Consider the following 17,549-nt stretch of genomic DNA (forward strand, 5'->3'; position numbering starts at 1 on the left):
ATATATTGATTTTTTATGACTTATTTTCACAAATTAAATGATTATAACTTTTAAATAATTGCTAAATTTAATAAATTTATTTTTAACGAAAATTGAAAAAAACCACGAATTCGGGAAAATATTCCTAAATTGGGCCCTTTTTGCCCCTAAAACGTAATAATTTTGCTAAAAGGAATCTTATGATATCGGTGACATATCAAACCTATATCTACTCATTGTAACGAATCCAACGATGTATGACAATGTCCGGGGTCAAATCGCAAAACAAAAAAGTGGTAGAAAATTGTATGGTCAAAAAATATTATCGGGTTGAACGGTTAGGTTGAGACAAAAGTTTAATTTTTTCTGCCATGTTTTGAAGTCACCCGGATCAATTTTTAGTCGGATGAAAATATAAACCAATGACAGAAATCAAACAAGTTTTACTCATGCAAAATCAATATAAATTTTTCATTATACTTTCCTCAATAACTTTTGAGGGAGGATGGACGGTTGAAATTGAAAGGCAGTTGATGCTGGGCATTATAGTTGGTAAACGAATTTGATGAAACTTTTTTACAAGACATTATAAAAGGAATCATAGGAAAATTGCGCATACTAGCTAATACTAATGTGCTAACCATGTTAGGAATATAAACAATCAGTTAATAGGTAATAGTCATCTAAATTTTCAAAGCAACAGGTTTAATTGCATAAAAATAAAACGAACCTAAAAATTGTCTCAGTCCACCTGTTTCACCCGTAGTTTGTATTTCTCTTTCGTTTACACGAAAAAACTAAACTAATGCTCCGCATTATACTAACATAATCGCTATGAACCAACTAAAATAAACGTTTATAACAGCTTTTATAAAAGCAATTTAGTTGATAACTTACAAATGTAAGGAGTTACTTTATTCATCAGAGTAAGAACCCAAAATACTTTTACACTTTTGACGTTTATTCGGAATATTGTTCAGGCCAGTCAGGTAAAACTATGAAAGACGAGAATCAATGACTTCATGAAAAAATAGAGCATTTGGATTGAAACAGTATTACAACAGTATTGGAATGAAAATGGTTTGCTATTAAGAAGCTTTTCAAATGATAAAAGAAGTGTCAATCAGTAGGATTAGGTCTTGAGAGTATGGGGGATTACATAGAAGTTCCAACACCTCTATCTTTGGATTTACCACAATCATTTTTACAATGTGTGGTCTAGCATCATCTTGTAATAATATGTATAATTCAGGTATGATCAATGAGCTAGGTTTTATGAATCCAAAATAAATCACACCACCACACAATAATTCAAAATACCGAATTGAAAAAAGGAAATGAAAATCTCCCCCAAACACTCATTTGCGAGGAACAAATGAATCAAACTGCGTTGTCATAAATACCATCAGAGGCCGAGACATATTTGCTTTTAATGTTCAAATAGTCATCTTGTTTTACTTTTTTTCCATATACTTTCTATTTTCTTTTTTTTTTTTACAAAAGATGAGCAGATATTGCTCGCTTAAGTATCACTCTTGCAAGATTGATATGAATAAAATCAGTCCAACATTTTATTTAAAAGCTTAATTTTAGTTTCTACTAGCTAAAAAGGATGGTATTTTTAGACATTTCCATAGCTAAATGAATAAAGGTAAACGAAAATGAGTTGCCTAAACGTGCCGCATTTCAATATAACACATATTTAAAAAATTCAAATGTGAAGTTATATTTAGCCTATTTGCGCACATCTTTCTCTCTACATAAACACTACTGATTTACTTTTGACAAAATTCACAAACCAAACTTTGCCTAATTTGAGAGCTATACAGACAGATTTAAACATTTGAATTGAAAACCAGCGCTCTAAAGGGGGGATTTTAATTTCCTTTTTTTTTTTGGTGTTTTGACCAACTGTGCGGTGGCGTGATTAATTATTTTAACTAGAAAATAATAGTGATATTGAAAGCTTTACTTCTGACTTTGATAAACTTCCTAGCATACTTGAAAAGTCTAAGTAACTAAACCAATTTGATGCTCTCTGCTGCTTAGTAACACTAAAGCCATACATATGATTACCGTTATTCCACATTATAGCTGATACTTGGTATGGCTGCATAATTCTAATCGCATTCTGATCAGAGAGCGCAAAACAATCAAGTTAATTATGCTTTCAAATTAAATCTTTTTTAGAGACTGCTGATCCGTTACTGTTTATTGGATAGTCGGATTGTGCACCAAACTGTCTTTTGCTGATCGATTCAAATTATTTACGGATTGATTTGATAAAAAATTAATCGGAAATTAGTTCATTTAAATTTTTACCCATTATTATTTTGGTCGATCTTTCGGATCTGATTTCAGTCCAAAATTTTTTTTCGAATTGGAATCTGAACCGATATTATTTTTGCAGATTTATACGGATTCAGAAAAAGCAATGCTTTTGAAATTTGAAATTTATGATATTCAAATATACAAAGAAACCAAATAATTTTCATGTTAAGAAATAAAAAACGATATCAAAAGCACACTGAAAGTTAATCATTTTCCGAAATCACTTCCTGGCCACACAAATTCTTAAACTCTGCTAATTTGCTTTCTTTCATATATATGAACATTTCAACCTTTGAGATGGAAAGATTGGTTCTTCTAGAGATGCATATATTCCCCGTAGTTGAGAAAACACTTTTAAGTGTTAATGACGCAGCAAGTACACAGAGGTATTTTCTAGCTACCCTTTACATTATTGGGTAAATATACTGGTTTTGTTTCCGGAATTCTAGTACATTTGTGTTTGTTGGAACTGGTTTTGCAATCAAATCTCCTCAATTTCAGCTAATATGGTTTTTTCGGTGTTTATTTTACCTCCAAGATTAATGTAACCTGTACTAAACACTTACTCCCTCAGTTGTTCAGTGAAATCAAAGTTTTCATCATCCTCATCATTCCACATTGAAGAAGAAAGAATGTTTTGGCTAACCAAAATTTTTTTTTAATAGTTCTTCCATAGCGTTCTTGACTGTACTTTTGACTACTTCAAGTTTTTCCCCCTAATTCACAAAGTACATACCCTTGCTGTTAGGATCCGCAAAAATGAGCAATAGAGAATTCAATAATCATCAGCTCCCCCTGAAATCTTTTGTTTAGATCTTCATTGAAGTAGTGAGCAAGCTCTGATGGCACTTCGTTTTTCGGCTTGAACATCTCGCTTGCTAATCTTCCTCTGATGTTGTATAAGCAAGTAATAACGGAAAAGATGCTGACATTCTTTTCGCTGCTTAACATCATGGAGAAGCCTTTCAGTAGCCGGATGACAGATTGAATAGATTCCAATTTATCTTTTGTAAGTAAAATATCTATCAACTTACAACCTTCAGAAACAATAGTGTTCGGATTCTTTAAACAATGCACCATAGACTCCATTTGAAGGAGGTCAAAGTTCCAACTTGTGGACTTTCTTAAGGGGGAAACCCCCTCTAAATTTACCCAAATTTTATAAAAAATATTTTTATTTATTTATGCATTTTAATGTATGCAGAATTCAAAATTATTTCTTTATTTACTGATTTTAGTTATTAAATCCTTCAAGTTTAGCATTTTTTTAAGGTACCTTAAAGTTTATACCATAACCACGCCCATAGCAACTGTCTAGCACCTCATTAAAAATCCTAATAACTTATGTGTATTTTTAAATAGCTGCAGTAAAATGCTTGGTTTGGCTTCTTTACTTATCCACCGAGCAAAAAAAGTCTGGTTTATCAAGTCAGATTACAGTTTTCTGTTATTCTGAAGCTTTTAAAGTTGTCAATTTTCTTAATTTTTTTAAAAAATGGGTAAAGCGTGTAGAATAAAATCAAGAACAATAATTAAAAAAAGGAGGAGAGGTTTCTTAGGGAAGAAATTTAACAGTCTTGACAAAGAAAATATTGAAATGGAGTTAAATGATAATCCTTCTGTAACAATTTTGATTGATTCAAATAATACAACTGTCAATAATAACTCTGTAAATAACGAATCTGGATTAAATTTATTTTCTACATCTGTATCTGCGAAGAAGGTAAAGCCAATTGAATGTTCCAGAGCTTTTACAAGAATATCTGGATATAGGATTATAGATTGCTCTATATTATCTGATATATTTAGTGCTTTAGCATGCCCTCAATGTGGCGAGTGTTCATTCTTGTCATTGTCCGAAAAAATGCAAGACAAAAAAGGACTTGCCTCTAAGTTACTTATCAAGTGCTTTAAGTGCAAATATGAAAATGAGTTTATACTTCAAAACAATGTAACAGAGGATATGATATTAATTGTAGAATAGTATAGGCAATGCGTGCACTTGGACAGGGACATTCTGGTATAAAAACATTCACCACTTTAATGAATATGCCACAACCAATGACTCAAAATAATTATGATAAGTTAGCTGTGAAAATACGTGCTGTCACACAAAATGTTGCTGAAGATACCATGTTTGATGCAGTAGCAGAATTGCGTAAACATGTTGCTAATGATGAAGTTTTTGATATTATTGTGTCGTGTGATGGTACTTGGCAGAGAAAAGGCTTTTCATCATTAAACGGTGTCTTTTCTGCATTATCAATGGACACTGGAAAGGTTTTGGATGTCGAACCAATGTGCAGGTTCTGCAAAGGTTGCTATTTAAAGAAAGATCTTTTAAAAACAAACCCTACAGCCTATGCCCAATGGAGGAACTCTCAAACAATCTAACTATAGAATGAATGAAAAGAATAAGTTGAGGCGACAGTTAAATAGAGCAAAAAAAATTTTTAAAAATGACAATAACTTTAAAAAAGAGGGTATAACTTATGAACCAGGAGGATTTTAAATATTGTTTTTTAGATTTAATGAGGTTAATGATTGCTTTTTTATACATTTTTTCGTGTTATTTAATAAAAAAATTGCTAATTTGCTTTTTTCTCAGTATGAAGTATTTAAGACGCCGGCCAACATTTCTCGCTAACCATTCAAGAACCGTTTCTAAAATTTTCAGTGGTTGTTTATTAACTGGTATAGAGTGTTTTAAGTTGAATAGTTTTTTTCTTTTTTTTTTTTACACCTGCTAGACTTAGACGTTGGTCGATATACTAATTTGCATTTTGTACGCCAATTGATTTTCTAACAGCTTCTTGGACATTAGCTGCACCGTCAACCGTTTTTCAAGTTTTGACTCCAAAATCACGTTCAAGTTTGTTGATAGATTCATTGATTTTCTTGGTAATATTGTTCCCAGTATGTTGTTCGGGGAAGGAAGACATTCTCACCAAAAAGCGTTTAATTAGAACTTTGAATCTATATAACGGAGCGTAGGGCTCATGAAAGACAAATATGTGTGAACAGTGGTCTACACGTCGGATTTGAAAACCACTCCATGAAGATTTGACTAATCTGTAATTGAAAATGTCTTTTATTTGCTCATGAATGAATTTAAAAATGAAAATGATGTATTTTGTAGATACATTATTTGTTGTCATTGCTCTTAATTGACCGTTGATTGGAGTTTTTATTATCTGGGTGAATGAGTCAGTTTCTACAAAAGAAAATGGTCAACAGCCCTCAATCACCCCTTTAGTAAAATCAACAACATTTTTTATTTGATTGATGTCAGTGACTTTCCATTCTGATTTTGGCAGCCTGTTTTCTACTTTTCCGTGTCTGAGTGATGGAAGTGCTAAATGTTCCACTTACGTTGTGAATAGCATCTTCAAGATGAAATTAGCGTTTTAATGTATGTAAGGTTTTAATGTGTGCAGGTGTAAGTGTATGCAGTTGTTAATGCACTTAAGGTCTTAATGTATTCAATGTGTTAAAATGAAGCGGTTGTAAAACTGTATAAAAAGGGAGAAGAAATTGTAAATTGTATGATTCTCAGTCAGATGGGAAAAATATTATCAAGTTCAAAAAGAAAATAGTGACTCATTAGTGTCTCAGGGAAGGTTTATAGAATTCCCCACACTTGGTTTAGGCTGTGGATGATCTACAGACACAGAAAGATGCTGGTGCATCTTTCTATGTCTGTCGATATCTCTTTTTTCCCCTTTCTTGTGTTAGTTAAAAATCTGATTCTTCAGAGGCAAGCTTATCAAAAATATCTGGAGTTGTTGCTTTTTCCTTTGTCTTTCCTTTCAAATTGTTTATATAAGTTCAAATGGACTCTTTTCAAATAATTCTTTAAAGGACTTGTGGTGCTTTCATTGGTCGTGTTTTGCCGCGAGCCTTACATTTGGCCTTGTTTTCCTCTACCTTGTTGAAGAATCTTTAAGTATCAGATAGCTAAGGCATCTGAAAAGAAAAAAAAAAGAAATATCATAAAATTGAAACAAATTATTTTTGAATTAGTTTGCAAGATTGGATTGGACTAATACATTGGATTATTTATCAAATTTAAAATCCGCAAAAACTGATCGGACTATTAATACGAATTATTTTCCGGATAAAACATTCGAAAATGCGGATCGAATTACATTTTTGGATTACGGACTTTTTACTAAAACTTGCCTCCATATTTCCTTAATATTTGCCTTAACAATACATGATGCATGCAAACGGTTTCCGAAAAAGAACGAATTATTCAAAAGTTACTTGAAATTTTTTCATAATAATTGTCTTGATAAAAAAATGATATTTTCAAGATATGCATAAAGTTTTCAACAAAAGAACTAATTGTTTAAAGGTTATTTGCCTTTAATATTGAAATGAAAGCAAAAATTTTTCAACCTCGTGTTTATCTCTATTTGTATTTTTATTTCAATTTCTATTTCTATTTTATTTAACTAGAAGAAATATAACTATTTAAAATTTTTCGGACAAATCCACTAATTGTAGCAATCCGCAAAGCGAATTAATTCGCAAATGAGTTCGACACTTAAAAAAAAACTCGCAAACACTCAGTTTGAAAAGTTTTTCAATTTTAAATCAAAATAATATAAAAATGGCTCACCGTAATAGATGTTAGAGAGGAATAGTAGACTCGTTGAACGAAATGTTGCAGGTTAAGATTTCCAAATAACTAATTGAAGGACTGATTAAAAATATAAAAGAAACACACTATTTCTATGACGTGCACATTATAAAAATCTAATTTTTTTCGGACCGCATCATTTAATGGTAGTACGAACGGAACGCGATTAATATAATTCGTCTAGCGAACTAAAGTTAAATTTTCGGATTAATAATTCGAAAGAAAATTCGAAAAATAAAAATTTGTTAATAGTTTGTAAATTAATTTTCGGATTATGATTTGTAAAATATTTAACTATTGGACTTTTATAATCCGCGAAATAAGTCGGATTGAAGTTTTACGGATTTTACGAACCAAATCACCGGTGCCTTTTCTTTTTTGATTTAAATAATAAACTTTTAAGCATTTAAAATCATAATTTATCTAAAGCTAACTGTTATAAAGAGCTATAAATCTGAAAAAATAATTATAAATACATCAAGCTCTGTGTGCGTACTTAAACTAAGGAAAAATTAAAGAGCAATTAGTGAATAATAAACAAAATGTTAATGCTTATCATTACAGAATGTTTTGATAATAGACAATATGAGCCAATTTTTTGCTTGTCTCATAAATATTGTTAAACAAAGCACAATATTCATTGGTTAAATTATGAATCAACTTTATTTCATTTCATCAGTTTCTTCTGGAAATTTTAAAGCCTTCTTTGACAATATTCTTCTTTGTGAAAGTTTTTTTTTCAACAGCCAAACATTTTGACAATATGCATTACATCAAATAATAAAATGTTATATGAAATAGAAAAAGTGATTTTGTAAGCATGAAAACTTAGCTCAAAACAGCGAGACTTGCATTTAAACACTGGCATTTCATTCCATAGATTATGTCATATTTAACTGCCATAGTGAAAGAATTTTATGCAAAAAAGAATGCTGTCGAGCATGAGAAAACCAAAGTTAAACCTTTTCTGTCAAAACTTGTTGAGGAAACTTTTTTTTTACATGTTTAATGATATTAAAAATTTAGTTTTAAAATATTAGAAAACAATCATTAATGTGAGGGCGAAAGAGGCGACAGTTTTACGAGCAATAAATATACAAAAGTTTGAACAAAATTAATTATATTAATGAAGCAAGTTTTTTTTTTATATGTGCTCTGTGTTAAAAAAGCTACTTAATGTTGTTTAAAAGATTAAAGATAATATTATTTATTATTTAATGAACTATATTGTAATAAATGTTTGTAATGATTAAAATCCTCATTAAAAGTCTAGTTCAGAAGAAATTTAATTGAGGGTTAATACTCAAAAAAGCTAACATTTAAGTGAATCTGAGGAATATTTTAATTATTCTTAACACTAAGTTTTACTAGTCTAAGACTATGTTCAGTTATGGAAAAATGAAATATTTGGCTGAATAAGTTTTAAACCGACTTTTTGTTGAATTTTGCAAAATCTTTATTTACTAATTACATCCTTGGCAACCTTAAAGTATCATTGCAGCACGTAGTAAATAATAAATCCTTAATTTCATACCATTATTTAAAAAGAAATTATATCCAGTTAACGATATGCGACTTAAAACAGTTTTAAGTGTTCTTCAAATATCTTTCTATTCTGTGTTCCGAGTGAAGTTTTAATTTATGTTAAATTATGCGTATCCGCCATGTTGGTTCACAAACAAATTATAACACTGAGCGTATTCAATCTTTGTCTTGAGTATGTAAGAGAGCAATTATTATAAAAACCTTTCAAACCAATGTAATACTAGATATAGAACTAAGATCTCAAAAATTGAGAAAGACAGATTATCTCTCCGATCCAGAATTCTATCCTTAAATCTCCCATGCTGATATTGTTACATATTTATTGTTTGCACCAGGCCCTGCCACTAAAGAAGAACTTAAATGTTTTAAAAGTTTAGAATCGTATAAATACTTTAACTATATAAAGACAATATCAAAATAAACAAAATTCCCAATAAGACAAGCAAGAAGACATTTTTCGGTAGTGCAGGCTATTTTACACGTACAAAATATTTTGCATATAGTTTTTATATGAATAAGAATGAATATATTTTACATGTACAAAATTATTTTGCATATAGTTTTTATATGAATAAGAATGAATATATTTTACACGTACAAAGATATTTTGCATATAGTTTTTATATGAATAAGAATGAATATATTTTACACTTACAAAATATTTTGCATATAGTTTTTATATGAATAAGAATGAATATATTTTACATGTACAAAAATATTTTGCATATAGTTTTTATATGAATAAGAATGAATATATTTTACACGTACAAAAATATTTTGCATATAGTTTTTATATGAATAAGAATGAATATATTTTACACGTACAAAAATATTTTGCATATAGTTTTTATATGAATAAGAATGAATATATTTTACATGTACAAAAATATTTTGCATATAGTTTTTATATGAATAAGAATGAATATATTTTACACTTACAAAATATTTTGCATATAGTTTTTATATGAATAAGAATGAATATATTTTACATGTACAAAAATATTTTGCATATAGTTTTTATATGAATAAGAATGAATATATTTTACACGTACAAAAATATTTTGCATATAGTTTTTATATGAGTAAGAATGAATATATTTTACATGTACAAATATATTTTGCCTATAGTTTTTATATGAATAAAAATGAATATATTAATATTAACTAGCCAGAAGCAAAATGATTAGAACAAACTCTGTAGTGACTGGCACTTGTATGGATATATTTACGTTTTATAACAGCAAACCATTTTGCTCTTCGTTCTGTTGACAACAATTTTTTATGTTTATCATGGTTATTAATAAGCATTCTATAAAACCACTTCTCGCAGTTTTCAGAACAATTAATGCAATTAAAAATGAAACAGAAGTCCATATTTGGAGATATATAAAGAGTTTATGAGTTATTCAAATAAAACCTTTTCTGAAAGAACTTTATACAACACTTTTGTTTTGTTGTTAACAATTTACGAGTTTAAACTAATACTAAAAGAAAATAGTAGATAGGAAATGGCTAACTGATAAGTTTTGATATAGTTAACTTAGAGAACCGCATCTGAATAAAATTGAGCTAAAGTTGTTTGTGAACTAACATGGCTACCAACTGTATTTTGATTTTCGTGACGTCATCTCGAAAAGTTTAACAGTGTTTAAAAACCAAAGTTAAACGATTTCTATTTTACACAAATAAATTTAGAAAAGTAGAAAATGAAAAAAACATTAAAAAGTGAAAACTAACCTTCTGATGTAAAACATTTTCCATCTTTCATTATTACCGATTTGTTTCGCAAACAGTCCAAGGAAATTCAATTGCTTCTAACCTATTCTGATCACCATTTTTATCATCATTTGTGGTAGAATTTTATTTTTTCCTAGTGCTTTTTATTTTAACAGAAACACTCCCTTTGTCTTTATTTAGTTCGTAATATTGTTATGCGAGGTTTTTTCGTATACTCCAACATTATTCATAAATCCGATTGCAAAAAGCATTATGCTTTTATTATTGCAATTAAGTCGTAAATTGTAAAAGGATAAACATTTTAATGCTGTATGTTAATTTACCTTTTTATTATTTTAAATTCAGTTTGTTTCATATGAGTGATTTCGAAGTTTTTTCTTTATTCCTTATTATTTGTTGTCAACGGATTAACAAAACGCAGATGCCTAATATCTTCAACGAAAATTAACTATAGTTTATGCTTTAAATTTAATGATGATAAAAGTAGGATTGTATTTTCGGATGCGTTTCAATAACAAGAAGTGTAAAAAATGTAAATTTACTCTAAATTGTAAGGTTTTTTTTGTTGTCTTGAGCTATCGAGGTAAAGCCGCAGCATTTAAAGATATGAACAACAACACTTAATTAAAAAGCAATAAAAACAATAAAAGCTCAAACAGCCATAGAAAGTTAAACCGATTGGTTGGAAAAGTTTTTTAGCTTTTTATTTGCATTCACAAATTGCTTTGAAGTTTGCTTTAAAGCAAAAGTTAGTTTTAAATTTAAGCAAGATCATTGCTGGAAATCATTTAGCGATGCAACAAAGTTATATTAACATGTTTTATTAACTTCAGTTATTTTTATGCAACAAAAGTTAGAACATCCTGAGGTCGCCGAATATATTGGTTTTAGTATATTTTTATTTGTATTCGGCTACAACGGTTATGAATTATCTAAAGCAAAATTATGCAACTTTCTGGGTTATCAATTGATTTTCGTTTTATTAACTTTTACAATTTAGATTTGTATTTTCATTTGAAATTAGTCATTTAGAATTTGTTTGAGTTGCTATAACAAGATGATAAATAGTTTTTCTACAAAACTAGTCAATACGTTAGTTTAACATCTACATAGCACTGAAGTATCCGAGACAAAAAGCTTTTTAAAAAACAAGCAACAAGAAGTATTCTTTGTTGTGAAAAAAAAAATTATTCAATCAAAAGTCGTGGCTGATTCTCATCACATTCGATTAAAGATAATGACTTACTTACAGTCTGTGTGTAAGTCTTGCACCCAAACCGTTGATAAGGCAATATCTGAAATTTTATTGATAATAGACTGACAAAGCATTAGGGGGCTTAAGTGTTAATAGAACCCGGGCATCCCACCTTTTCGGGCCCCAACTATCATTTTAATCTTTTTTTTTTAAGTAAACGCTCAACGTCCCTGAAATCTATTTAACAGCAAAACGGACGTTAATCTATTCTAATATAATGACAAATAAGTAAAATATTCACGCTAAATTCTCTTTTATATTTGTTTTTTAATTCTAAACGCAGAGTTCCTTTGTTAATATCGCTTTTTTACTGCATATGACTAATTTGAAAATCCCTTTTAAAAAACACCGAAAGGAATAAAATATACATTTCGGTGAACTGCTAAGCGTCCCGCAGGAGCTAGTAGCTTTAACCTTAATATTTTAGAAAATGAAATCATTCAGCCTATTGATCATTAAATGTGCCGTACTTCATTTTTCAATTATCAGCAAAAAAGGCTCATTTTGTCTAATTTCAATAACATATTATATATATTTTTTACAACATCATTGTTAAACAAACTTCTGCAAATAAAAATATATAAATATTGCTTTTATTGACATAAATTTGACAACTTGCCAATTACAACTACTATTTTTAAATAAAAAAAGATTTTAAAAAATGAGACACTTAGCTTTTCATTATCAAGCTAAACTTTTAACCTAAATGTATCACTGCTTTTGCTATCATTTTTTCCAAAGTAAGTGTGTGTAATGTTACCGACTTACAGTGCCGTTTAATAGATTTCATTTTTATGTCATGATATAGGTAAGTGATCCGAAGGTGATCATAAATAACACCAATTGCGTATTTTAGATAATATTTTACGAAGTGTCTTCGTAGAGCGCAATGCGCTCTACGTAGCCATAAGCTGCTCAGAGCGCAATATTGTACACGCATGCGCAATTATTTTATTAAAACAGTGAGATTTATATTTCACAATAAAGCTGGTTGGATAGGCGGTTAAATCGAAATGAAAAATTATCTACTAGAGAAACATTTTGTGCAATTTATAAAGTAAATGTTTTAGATTAGAACATCCTATGGCCATCAAAATACAACAATAACATTTATTTGGAGAGTCAATAATTTCATCAGTTCAATGCAGTGTTTATTTGAATGAAATGTTTTAGATAAGTTCTAAGCAATCCATTACGGCTTGCCAGCATTTATCTAAAATAATCATGAATTCATTTGAGAAAAACATTCTAGTTCATATGCATAAGTAAACTAAGGTAACCTTTTTAGTTTATAGTTGTCTCTAGATTACATGCAGACATCATAGATATCTACATGTAATTTTATGTGTTCTTGTTTTTATATATAGGAGAAAAACTTGTGAATTAATAATATTTTTTTATAATATAAACTATATAAAGTATTTATTTTTTGTTTTGAAATAAACATAAATTCACTATTTTTTAAAATAATTATAACAATATGATTTTCCAAAGAAAAAACAAGATAATGAACCACATGGCTCATTATCTTGTTTTTTCTTTCAACCAAATTTGATTATCAATGACACAATTTTAGAAAATATTAAATTTAGTGCAGCTATTAGTAATAATAATAGCAATAATACATTTTTAATATATTTTATTAAAGTTTCTTACAATAATGTAAATAAAAAGTAATAATTATAATTATAAATAATTAACTTTAATAAATATTTTATTGGTATAAATTGCAACAAAACTAATAGTTGAATATTTTGATGTAGATTGCTAAAATTATGGCATCGATAAATTCTAGTTCCTTTTCAAAGATTAAAGGAGTTCCATTGCTACCATTAGGGATTGGAGGATAGTTATAGATGGTTGTTACTTCTAAATTGTTGTTTGATGTTTGTATTATAGGAGTTGTTCCAATGGAAACCAGCTGTTTAGTAGACACTGTAGTCTCATGACCACTAGGAAATCTCACATAAACCTAATAAGGATTTGATTTGATGAGCTGAACCTCATTTACTGAATCTTCATATTTGCTTTGCATCACACACAACTTTGTAAATAATGATTTTAACACCATATCCTAGAAACTTGGGCACATGTGCAAAGACTAACAATATCTAAGTAGGAAAAAAAAAATTACAAATAGTTCTACATTCAAAACCAACAACAGTAAGCACCAAAATAGAATTTGCAATTAACTCTTTTTTTACCAACTATATTTGGCCACTTTACAGTATTTTTTAATTGCACATGCTTGACTTTAAAATGCATAATATTTATTATATTTCGATCAAAGATAATGTTATATTTAGATTGAATTGATAGCCTTAAAATAAAATTGACACACACACACATATATATTTGTAAAAAATAAGAGAATATACATCCCATTTTTTTAATATAAACAAGATAAAATTTTTTTTAAGTAAACCAATGAAAGATATTTGCTTACATTTATGTAGATTGCAAAATCTGTTTGAAATGCCAAAGTCTTGTACATAAACATTTAAGATCAATGCTGGCATACCATAATGGTTTGTCAGTACTAATCTTAAATATTATAAAATTATGTGGCAACCAAATGTTGTTATCAATATCTAAAATAAGTGAAATTTTTTAATTTAATGTTTATAGTTCCACAATTGTGTGTCTTAGATAATACTACATTAAATGATTTCTTAAGGAATGGAAAATTTAAACTAAACATTTACAATTAGAAATTTTTAGAGTTCAAACTATCTTTGACTACATAAAGAGTTTATTTTCAAAATGTGGTATGAGCAACTTTGTTTTAATGTACCACTTCAAATATTGTTTACTTTACAAAGTAATTTTTATGCGATTTGCAATTCATTATTTTTTTAAAAATTTATAATAATTAATTTTTTTTTAAGTTGTTTGTATTTAAAGTTACTTGTTATTATTATCTATTTGTTACTTTTTGCTTATACCACATCTTGAAAATAAACTCTTCACTTGTAAATGAGAATTTTATATAAGGGTTTTCCTTTTAAGCTATAATGAAACTTTATTGAAAAATGTTATTTAAAAAACGCAAAGAAAAAGTATTGCTATTATTAACTATTCTCTATTTATCTAATGCAAAATAAACATAGATGTAAATCATTTGTAGGCTTATCCCCTAAGCACACATCATGAAAATATCTGACACATTTGGTGCATTTCAACCATTTTGTTTTTAATGCCTTCCCTAAATTCTTATCAGGATGACACTTTTTGCAAAAACAACGTTTCCTTTTTACTGTTTCTTTAGTTAATCCTAATGCTGTTTGGCCAGAACCCCTAGGTCTGCCTCTTTTAGCAACTTTAAGCGGTGGTTTAATAAGTTTTAACCTTTGGACATCTAAAGGTTTGTTTATCTGTTCTTGTTGAGACAAACTTTCAGTCGTAAAATTAATATAATTATCCTCAAATCCAGTGACTTCATCTTTTACATGATCATCAATGAATGGATTTTCATTATTTTTGTCAAAGAATTTGCAATTAAAGCAAAAGCAATTATATGAGAAAATCCGTTTCCATCCATACATAAAAATGACATCAGTGGCATATCACTGTTGTTGAGACAGTAGGTGGTGTCAATACAAATGTGCTCAGGAAACTTACTAAATGTGGATCTCATTACACTAGTTTGAACAAATAAATACTGAAGGGTATTATCATCTGAGATACCATATTGTGAAACCAGTCCAGGGTCACTCTCTCTTCTTTTCTCAACTACTTTAACTAGCAGTTCTGCAACATTTAAAACATTTTTCGAAAATGGGCATTTTTTTTCCTACAATGAAAGGCATTTATTTTATTGAAAAAATATTTTATATAAATATATATATATATATATATATATATATATATATATATATATATATATATACATATATATATATATATATATATATATATATATATATATATATATATATATATATATATATATATATATATATATATATATATATATATATAAATAAATTAGTAAATAAATGTATACAAATATTTAATTATAAAAATAACAATTTATGCAATAAAATAATTGTTTTTACTTCTTGACGAATTTTATCCTTGATGTTCCAAATGTCCTTATTTATTATAGATTTTCCTGTACTTTTTCTCATTTCATCAGCAATTACTTTAGTAGTAACACCAAGACAATTCAGTTCTTTAACTTTGGCTTTCTCTTCATTTGATAGCTTTCTATTTTGGACATAGTGCTTGTAAAGATCTTGATCTGAAAAGTCAAATATTTTATTTGATCAGGTTATATGATACTAAAAATTACTTTTTTCATAACTCGTTTAAATATGTAACTTTAGGGTTTAAAAAAAAGCTTTTCACTGCATACTTTTTTGTCTTTCATTGCACAGCATTATTGTAGTATTTTATTTATTCATCCTATTTAAACAATTTAAATTTTAAAAAACCTTAAATTAAAATTTTTTGTAAATTAAACTATACACAATGAAAAGCAGAACTTTAAAGACAGATTTACAAAATTAAATATATAAAAAATAATAAATTATTATTCATGTACAATAAAACAAATTTTAAAGATAAATATTTTTACCAATAACATGATTGTGTGTTTCTATCATTTGTTTAACAATTATCTTTGTTCTATCATTTGTTAAAGCAGCATAAATTTTTGCTGGACAGTTATTTTTGGATGATCTAAAATGACAACAACAGAAAAAATTTATTCAAAAACGCTCAAATGCTCTTGAATCTTCTAATTAATTCTTCTAATAATTATAGAATCTTCTAATAATTCCATGACCAAATAAAATTCAATGACATTTCCATGAATTCTATGACCAGTGGCCACCTTGTTTTTACAAGAACATTGTAAAGTATTTGTTCATTGAAATATATTTACAATATACGTAAGTTACAGTTAAGACTGCAAGCATTTATATAAGTGAAATAAACCCTGAATTTCTTTTCCTTATTCCTTTGCTTTAATTAAATCCGCCATGTGTGCAAATTAAATTATAGTACACGTATTTAAACATTTCAGGATAAGGTCTTTGGTCGAGCTTGGTCTTAGTATTAGCTGTTACCGTTAGCTTGCAACCATGTTTCACCATGGGTTGGAATGTTTCATTACAGTGTATTTCAACTGCTCGAAAAAATTCATCCCAGGATAAGAAAGTATCATGAACTTTTAGCGACATTATTTTGAACAAAAAAATTATCGCAAAATGAAAGCAAATCAAATCAAAATTGTTCAAAACATCAACAAGATTTAGCGCATGCGTACAAAGTATTGCGCTCCGAGTAGCATATGGCTGCATAGAGCGCATTGCGCTCTAAGTAGCAACGGCCAATATTTTAAAGATCTACACCGTTTACATTTGTTACTTTTTAATCAACAGGTTACAAAAAAATTTTTTCTCTATTTATAAAAGGAAAGCCGTTAAAAAATGATAAATTAATTTTTTAATAGTTGCCATAAATGTGCTATATATGGCAGACTTATGGTAACTTGTCGCATAAAAACAAAACAAATAATTTGCACTTAAATTTTTTACGATCATTCTCACCTTCTAGTCTATCAAACCTTTTCAATTACCGAATTCAAGAAGACACAATCTTGTAATTTGTTGACTAAATTCTTTTTCGCCAAATTTAACTTTTACAACTCTTACACGTCCATCTTTTCCTTTTAATACATCTGTTATTCTACCGAGCGGCCAATGTCCTTTCGCTTTATCCGGAGACTTATACAATGCAATCTATTTTCATTTTACGGCTTTTTTGATTCCATTTATACCGATTTGATAACGCCAGCCTGTTTTAGGATGATAATTTTTTGATTGACTAGAGTCAGGAGCGAATTGTCCTCCCACTTGCCTAGTTAAAAACCGATTTGGTGTCAATAGAACATTATCTTTTTTATCCCCTAGGGTTTCCCAAAATTAAAAAAATATTTGAATTTCAAGTTACTTTATGTTTTTTCCCATTCTCCTTTACCCTAGAAATTCGAAATTCACAAAAAAATGTTTGTATCTGAATTAAAACAGATAGATGTAAATGTTGGCTTTT

The 17,549-nt window shown here is 28.4% G+C and overlaps 2 pseudogenes across 1 annotated transcript; both read right to left on the reverse strand.

Moving 5' to 3' along the window:
• The window catches only part of LOC149886230 (uncharacterized), a 194,624-nt pseudogene that overhangs the window by 104,765 nt on the left and 72,310 nt on the right, over positions 1-17,549 (reverse strand).
• Positions 14,938-16,739, reverse strand: LOC149886241 (uncharacterized; annotated as a pseudogene). The gene is made up of 4 exons (XR_016454164.1): positions 16,434-16,739; positions 16,072-16,175; positions 15,551-15,735; positions 14,938-15,285 (listed from the first exon to the last, which is right to left on the reverse strand). The product of XR_016454164.1 is annotated as an uncharacterized LOC149886241 (transcript).

Source organism: Hydra viridissima, unplaced genomic scaffold (genome assembly GCF_058129835.1).
Source record: "Hydra viridissima isolate aposymbiotic clone 2 unplaced genomic scaffold, HvirCarnegie_v1 scaffold_7, whole genome shotgun sequence".
NCBI classification, from domain to species: domain Eukaryota; kingdom Metazoa; phylum Cnidaria; class Hydrozoa; order Anthoathecata; family Hydridae; genus Hydra; species Hydra viridissima.